This window comes from Lepus europaeus, chromosome 20, assembly GCF_033115175.1.
Source record: "Lepus europaeus isolate LE1 chromosome 20, mLepTim1.pri, whole genome shotgun sequence".
NCBI classification, from domain to species: domain Eukaryota; kingdom Metazoa; phylum Chordata; class Mammalia; order Lagomorpha; family Leporidae; genus Lepus; species Lepus europaeus.
In genome coordinates this window covers 44,005,156-44,012,480 of record NC_084846.1, presented here as the reverse complement: position 1 = coordinate 44,012,480, position 7,325 = coordinate 44,005,156, and the positions used below count along the sequence as shown (strand labels likewise).

General features: G+C 52.2%; 1 protein-coding gene across 3 annotated transcripts in view; it reads left to right on the top strand.

Annotated features, from left to right (window-relative positions):
* Window positions 1-800: 800 nt before the first annotated feature.
* GLI3 (GLI family zinc finger 3) overlaps window positions 801-7,325 on the top strand; it is a 279,339-nt gene continuing 272,814 nt past the window's right edge. The window contains exon 1 of one of the 3 annotated variants that reach the window (XM_062179474.1): window positions 801-870. The gene's annotated coding sequence lies outside the window, so the exon portion shown is untranslated. The remainder of the gene's footprint in view (window positions 871-7,325) is intronic. The other 2 variants (XM_062179472.1, XM_062179473.1) reach the window with 2 other exon arrangements.

The following is a 7,325-nucleotide window of genomic DNA, read 5'->3' as shown; positions in this document are numbered from 1 at the left end:
TCTCTCTCCTCTCTCTCTCTGGCTCTTTGTCTTTCAAATAAATAAGTAGATACAAATAAAAGGTATGAGGTCGAGAGAAATCTTAAACGAATGCCAGCAAGTTCCGCCAGTCCTACTTCATTTCCACCACCTCTAGGGCAAAAGTTCCTCAGGTCTTTGTGACAAGCAACAAGTCCTAGGAAACCAACAGTGACTCTCACCACCGATTCCGCTGACATTTCTCCAAGTGAAGCATTCGAATCTCAAAATGCTCCTCCAACCCCAACACTTCAGCACTCCGCACCTACTCTCGGCACTTGTGGCTGGCGGGGTGGGGGTCTCAACTTACCCCAGAGAGCAGGAAGGGACGCTGGAATGTCCCGGTGGGGGGGGGGGGTGTCTTTGCTTTCTTTCCTCTCTTCCCCCTGAGAGCGCCTCTACTTTTCCTCTCTCTCTCTAAGCCACAGGTCCAGGCTGAGTGTACTGAAAGGGAGCAGCTGAATGTGGACCGGCCACTTGAGGAGGAGGGAAAATAACTTCTAGTACGGGCCGCTGACAACACAAGGGCAGGGACACTCCGCAGCTCCGGGAAAAGCAGCACGTTGGAGTCCAGGCTCCAAGCCCAGGGTCTTTGTTTCTGTGTCCTTAACCAAGTGGCCCATGGGGACAGCAGGTTGTGCGGTGGCAGTCCCCACGCCCCGAGGGCGGACGAGCCCGGTGGAGAGGCCAGCCCTGAACTTCCAAAAGCATCCTCCCGCGCGCGCGCTGGAGAGTTTCGGGGTTGGCCGGGAGAAACGGGAGGCTGAGGGAGCGCAGGGGCTCTGCGAGGCCTTACGCGAAGGGGAGTCCTGCCGGGCAGCGAGCGAAAGACTGGGGAGCCGACGGCCCCGGGTAGGGCGCAGCGCGGGCGCCCGGGCGCGCGGTCGGGGGGCGTCCCGGCGGTGCGGCGGGCGCGGGCGGCGAGGGCGCCGCTGACATCACGCCCGGGCCCCCTTCCCCTCGCCGGGGTGGGTGGGGCCTCGGCGCGCCGAGCGGGCGCGGGGTCAAGGAGGGGGAAGAGGAGGAGCAGGCATGAATGTGTCTGTGTGAAGACGGGCGACGGGCGGAGCGGGCGGAGGGCGGGGAGGGAGCGCGCGCGTGGCTCGGAGCGCCCGGGCTCCCCCCGCAGCCCCCGGCCCGCGCCGCGCCGCCGCCGCCGCCGCCGCCTCCTCCTCCTCGCCGCCGCCCGCATCGCACCAGGGCCCCGCTCCGGGCGCGGGGACCCAGCGGGCGGGGGCAGCGTGGGCCCGCGGCGCGGCCTGGCGCCTGGAGCGAGAAAGCAAAAGTAAGGCGAGCCGCGCTCCAAGTTTTCCCAACTTCGCCCCCTGCGGCGGCCGGCGTCCCCACCGAGCCCGGGAGTGGTGGCGAGACCGGGGACGGGGCGGGGGCGGGGCGGCGGAGCGCGAGCGCGCGGCAGCGCCGGGAGTCCGGCAACATCTGTGAAAAGTTGGGGGAGGAGGAGGACGAGGAGGCGAGCGGGGCAGGCGGGGGCGCGCGGGAGGGACGCGCGGAGCCGAGGGACAACTTTTCCGCCCCGTGAGTAGCGCGGGGTCGCGGCGGGGGGCGCCTCCGCCCCGCGCGGGGCTGCAGGCCTGGCTGGGACCTCGTTGCCGAAAGTCGACTGCAGGCCCGGAGGGGCAGACGGTGGGGGGGTTTCTTTCTTTCGCTCTCCCCTCCCTCCCGCGGGTGAACCAAATCAGAACTGTCACTCAGGGCCCGTGAGTCAGAAGGGATCGGATTACACGATCCCTGAAACCGATGCCGGAGCCGCACGGGCGGGCGGGCGGGCGGGAGCGGGCAGGGCCAGCGCCGCCGGCGGCTCGCACACTCGCCCTCGCGCGCTCGCGCCGCTCCCAGCCGCCCGCGCCGCTCTCCCGCCCGGCCCGCGCGCCCCGCGGCCGTCCGCGCCGCACCATGCCCGCGGCGGGCGCACCCCGCGCCCAGCCCGGCCGCCGGCGGTAGCCCGAGCCGCCCGCCACCGCGCGGAGCCCGGAGCCGCCCGCCCGCGCCCGGGACGCGGGTCTATGGGAAGTTCGGGGACTTGACAGCCGCCGCCGCCGCAGGTACGTCCCGCCAGAAGTTCTTTGTTTCGCGGGCCCCGCAGCCGGCTCCTGCGGCCGCGCCCCCGCCTCTGGGGCCAGAGGGGGTCCCCGCACGGCGCGGGGGGGACCGGAGCGAGTGGAAAATGGCTGTCTGGAGGCGCCGGGAGTTAGGGAGCCACCCGGGCGGCGTCGGAGCGGGTGTTTGACTCGCGCCCTGCTCCCTAGTGCCCGAGCCCCGGCCATCCGCGGAGGGACGGGACCATCTCGCGCGCCCGGGAGGCGAGAAGTTCGCCACCGCCGCCGCTGCGCCCCTCGCCCCCGCCCTGGCCGAGGCTTCGCAGGGACCGCGCGAGCCCCCAGGCTCCCGGGTCCCTCATCTGCGCTCTGGGCTCCGGCGCCCGGCGCGCACGGCCCTGGGACGGGCGGAAGGAGGCGGGCGGCGCGGTGGGTGCGCGCGGGGACCGCCGCCGCGGGGCTTCTGCAGCCGGGGCTCGGCCGGGGAGGGGGCGGGGGTTTGGTGTGAGCGCGGGCAGAGGCGCGCCTCGTTGGTCATGGAGGAAAAGTGAAAGTTGTACCATCTGTGTGTGATTTGGGACTCTTATTTCTTTTCCTTTCCAGGGGCGGCAGAAAAACAATTATATATATATATATATGTATATACATACATATACACACACATATGTAAAAGTAAGCATGGTCCTTGCACTGCTAGTTTTAAGAGGCCGCGTTTGCACGGCGCAGAATGGGGTGTGAATGCCTCTACGGAGACAGTTACGCTCCCGAGGCGGGGCGGGAGGAGGTGCAGAGGGAGACAGGGCCGACCCCAGGCGTGGGGAGCCTGTGTCGCGACTATGCAGCCGACTGCCAGATGCAGCCTCCGCAGGAAGATGCCAGCCCCGAGAGACGCGGGGCCCCTGGCTTCCCTCGCTGACCCCTCGTGCAGGCACCGCTGAGCAGGTTTCTCCGTCGCGGTGCCTAGCGCGCCCTGATCCTCCTCTCCCGGGTGTAGACGGGCCTCGGGGACGGTGCTCGTGGCCCTCTGCCAGTTTGTATGTACATATATTTATGTAAAACATTTTCTCCCAGCTCCTTGCCAGCTGTTCCACATTTTCCAGCTGCCACTTCAGTTTGCGATGATGGACTGTCCGCGTCTCCAAGTCAAAGAGCGCTTTAGTGAGGGCTGCGAGGGCCGGCCGCCGTGCGCATCCAGGGGCTGGGCTGGCAGGAACGGTCCTGGAGATACCCGCGCTCTCCTTCTCCCTTCCTTCCTTTTCCCTCCATGCTGCCTCTCCGGACAGAGCACGGTGCGCTTATTTCGCCGCCAAATGCGAGCAATTGGGCCTTTCCTTCCTAAATGTGATTCTGTACAGAATTTGGATGAGGCCGTTTTTTTGATCCCTGAAATAAGTCTGGTGTAAATAAATGAACTTTTTAGGAAAGAAATCCAGCTGGAGCGCGTTGGGCATGGCCGGTGGGAGCCTGTGCCGTGGCCATCCGAAAGCACCTCATTTCTGGCTGGCTGAGGCAGGAGCTGTTCATCCACCGCGTGTTACACTTTGTGTGTTGTCTGATGTCTTAGCACATTTACAGGCCGAAATCTTCAAGAATTGGCCTAAAGTATTAATTTTGAGTATTTATGTAATTGCTCCCTAATTTGAATTAGGTGCCTTATTGATTGATTCCTGTAATTATTTCATTTAGGTTTTAAATTAAAAATTAATAGTAGTCTGACAGTTTCTTAATTACATGTGTCAAGATTATTTTGAAGAGGGAAAATGCTGTGTTTTAAAATAGCGGAATAGCCTCAAAAATCTCTTGGTGTTTCTAGAGCAGACCAGCGTTTCTGTGGAGGGGTGGTATTAAGGCAGTGGTGATTGTTTTTAACAACGTAAACTGTGTGAAGTATCTGAGGAATTTGTTTATGTTAGGAAATATGGGTCTAACACTTTGGCTGCTTCCACTGCAGTCCAACCTAAAACAAACATGAAATAACATTTAAATTAGTTCGAATAGCAAATGTATACAGAGCAGAGGGTTTATTTTATACTGAAAGCTATTTAAATTAGAAATTCCCTGCCTAAGGGGAGATTCTTTCAGGGTATAGGATTCTTAAAGTCAGCCTAGAGGAGCTTTGGTTTAAGATGCGTGAGTGAGTCTAATGTGAGAGGTGTCTAGTGAAATTTCACACAGGCAGAAACACTTTAAAAGGTATAGATGGCATTGTTGTTAATAGGCTAGTGGGTTTAACTCACATGCCTACCAATTCCCGGTGCTTTTAACGTGCTTGTATTCTTGGATTGAACCCTGATATAAACACACTTTTATTGTGTGTTTAAGTTGCAGAGGACCACAGACAGAAATGAGAGCACTCAGTGCTCATGAAAAATGGCTCTGTTGAGTGATTTCATTACTTATTTGATGAAAGAATCATTAATTTGTCAATGGGATGCCCAAGCCTAAAAGTTGGACTTTCCTTTGTTTCTTGGCCAGTGAAGTTTCCTGAATTACCTGCAGCCCTTCTGCCTTCCTAGGCAGTTAGAGCTCCCTGCTTCCTTCTAAGGAAGGGATCCTGCTTACCAGGGTCTCCCCTCCCCTTTTTTTTGAGGATAGACTTTGGGAGCTTATGAAAGGAAACAATTTAATGATCATTGTTGCATGCACTCTCTTATAGGAGACAGTAACATACTAAGAAAAACCAGACTTGAAGGAAAAGTGAATCAATGAGTCATGAAATGCTCAGGAAAACCTTAGTAATGGAATGTTAATGCTTTTAGACTATAGTAGATTATCTTAAAAGTCAGACTTTTCTTCTTTATGCAATTGTTGTAAATCCCCAGCTAAAGAAGTCTTTGAAGGAGGTTTTAGTTTTGCTGGCATTCATATTCTGAGGTCGGTCTGATTTGTTTTGGAAGATTCAAGAGATTTTCTGCCAACTTATATCAGGGAGATGCAATTAAAATGCTGAGATGATTATAAAGGAGACATACTCCTGTATGCATGTGGAAACACACGTATCTGTGTATGTGTGTAAAACAGAAGATCGCACTCTAATAATGACTTGAGGTTGCATTTTCGTTAAATCATAGAGGAAGATGCTGCCCTTCAGTTTGTGTTGTCATTTTTCTAGATGAAAATTGATCTGTTCTAGTTTCAAAGCAAATACAGGGAGACAGAATAAACAACAACAGGGTTGGGGTACTGCTGCAAACTTTTTCAAGTACTTTCAGTGTATTTTTCATCTTTACTTTTATTTGATGGGCCTGTGAAATAGAGCTGTAGACTGGCGAAGACTTTAAATGAAATTTCACACTTTGATGATTTTTTTTAAACTTTGATATATTGACAGCAAAAGGAGCTGCAAAGCTTTTATATAACTTGAGCAGTAACGCCAAGCAGCAGTCAAACGTCTCCATGCATTTGTGTTTAACTGCAGAAGAAAAACATGTCCATGGGCAGTAGAGGTTCTTATCAACCCCCTAATCCCAGATCCCAGCAAACCTTGAGGGCATGCCTCAGATCTTACTGAAATCACTGTGGAGTCTCACAGTTTGCAGATTAAATATGCTATGTGTTCCTGGCTCCAACAACAGTTTTATGAGCTCACTAAGCTTCCTGTTTTAAGATCCTTTTCTTAAGTTTTTAGGACCTGCTAAAGGCAATCCTGTCTGGAGTAAGTGGTACTTGTTAATTTAGAGACACTTTAGATATTTCGTTCTCTCTTTAAAAATTGCCCAAATTATTATTTTTAAATCAAAAGGCTAGTTACGGAGGGAAGGGGGAGGAGAGCTGTTTGGGAGAAATTGGATGTTAAACGTGTTTGTAAATGCAGTTGATTGCAAAGTTTACATGGTGTCTCACTTGTTTTATGACACGCTTCCTCTGCCTAGCCCCTGAAAATTAGACTTTTTCCACTTGTAATTCTCAATGTTCGATATTTTAGTGCCAAATTTTTAAGCTACTCATTACCACTGCCTTCCCCCACCCCTTTTTTTAAAATGTGAAAGTGTTTTTTGTTCTGTGGGTGTATATTTCAACCCGACAAAATGTCTCAGAAAATCTATGGCTTTCTAAAGAAGTTGAATGAAAAAGCCATTACATAGTTAATAAGGTGGCACTGGAACACTTCAGCCCCCTCCTGAAAGGCAATATTGTGTTGAGCGCCACATCTGCCTCTGTGCTATCTACAGTTGTGTCCTCATATAGGGTGCTTTTGCATTTTGCACCAGAGTCATCATTAAAAAAGAAAATACTTACAACATTGTCCAACAACATGTCATATCATTCCCAAGAGAACCTGAGCCAATTTTGTGTTTAAAGGTTATTCAATGAATGAAATTGTGAAAGCCCATTTGTCAAAGTACTGCATGGTTTCTGTTAGTTTTCAAGCCCCAAATTCATTGTCTGCCCCGGCCCAGCCATTAGTCATCAGTGTATTAGTGCTGCCTTCAGGCCATGCTGCCCAGCACTCTTCACACCATTATAGCTTTGAAAGTGTACTCTGTCGACTTGTAGAATTACTGCCCTGATTTCCGCTTGGCTGGGTTTGAGGTAAGTCCCCTCCCTACCTTCTAGCTGACTGTAATCCTTGCTTTCTTTTAAAGCTCCTTTCCAGAGATTTAGGGGAAAACTTTCTTAAGGGCCGTGTTGGCATCATACTGTGGTTTTGTTGTGGCATGCGCTGTACATATAAATTGTACCTGCAGTAAATTGGATTGATTGCTGGCCTGCAACAGCTAGAGGGGCTTTTTTTTTTTTTTTTTTTTTGGAGGGAACAGGGGACGTGTGGGGGGTGGCACAGGAGTAAAAAAACACAAGCATTTGATTGTTTGTATAATTTTGTATTACAAAATTAAATCAGTGAAATAATGGGAGATGAATACAATTTTATTTAAATCCCTTTTGGAATAACTCCAGAATGCAGCATGACATTCCACTTGCTTATCTTCACGAGGAAATTTTTAGCTTTAGCGACTTTGACTTTTTTCTTGAAGATTTCATAAAATGCCTAACAAGACTCCAGAGTGCTTTACATTACAAACTATTGATTTTTTACAAAAAGAGACTGAAAGCTCACCGTTTAGATGAAAGATAAGTTTCAAATTGCAGTAATGAAGGAATGAGGCAGTTAAACCCTATTATTGATTTCATTTTGTGATATTTTGAAAAAGAATAATTCAGTCTGAAGAAAGTTATCAGTGTGCAGAGAAACCTCATCCAGCAGCTTAAGCTTGACACCTTAATGACTGAGACACATGAACACCTACA